We start from the raw sequence: 863 nt of genomic DNA, 5'->3' as shown, positions 1-863 counted from the left end.
CTAAAAAGCAAACAAATATTTTTCTTTAGTTAATGTAAACCTGCTATTTAAACATTTTAAAAATCCATAGAAGACATAAATTTCATTAGATACAGATCTTAGATTGAACCACTGATGAACAAAAGCATCAGCACATCTGTAGAGTCATAATGAAAGTTTGCCTCATAAGTACATATTGTGGACATAGAGAGGTTTACTCATAAACATTGAATTGGGAACATTTATAACAAGACACATTTACTGTTGGTTATGACAAACTCACATGGAGGCTTTGGTTCAGAGTCTGCACCACACAAACTGTCGGGTGATCACACACAGAGATCTCAGTGAGTGGAGATTCAATCAACACAAGGAAACTTTCATGAAAGACTTAATGAATTTGTAAAGTTTGATGCCACAGAAGTCAAAGAAAATTTTTGCAACTCGTCAAATAGTAAATAAACTTGCATGATGAAAGTAATGAGACATTTGACAGTGTTATGAGGGAACGTTAGAGATGGAGAGAAGATTTAAACATTTATATCCATTTCTGACAAAAAAGTGGTCAAATAATCAATTTTAGTTCATTTTGTGGGATAACTGACCTAAAAACTGAAAACTTGAACCTAAACTAGTTTTCTGATCATACAGTGAAACATTTAAAAATGTACACTTATGATTCTTTGTGAGTTTAATGAAGATCAATTTGCATTAATTAACTTAGTTACTGTTTAATAATCAGTAAATGAATGATTACTTCTTTTTTCAGGTTGTTTGTGGGATTTACTAATGAAGAAAGGGTAACACTTTATAATAAGATTCCTTAACAAGCTTTGTTAACACATTAATAAGCATTATTAACATTCTTATAAGGTGTTAGTAAG

The sequence above is a fragment of the Oryzias melastigma genome, unplaced genomic scaffold (genome assembly GCF_002922805.2).
Source record: "Oryzias melastigma strain HK-1 unplaced genomic scaffold, ASM292280v2 sc00367, whole genome shotgun sequence".
Classification (NCBI taxonomy): domain Eukaryota; kingdom Metazoa; phylum Chordata; class Actinopteri; order Beloniformes; family Adrianichthyidae; genus Oryzias; species Oryzias melastigma.
This window is presented reverse-complemented; position numbering follows the sequence as displayed.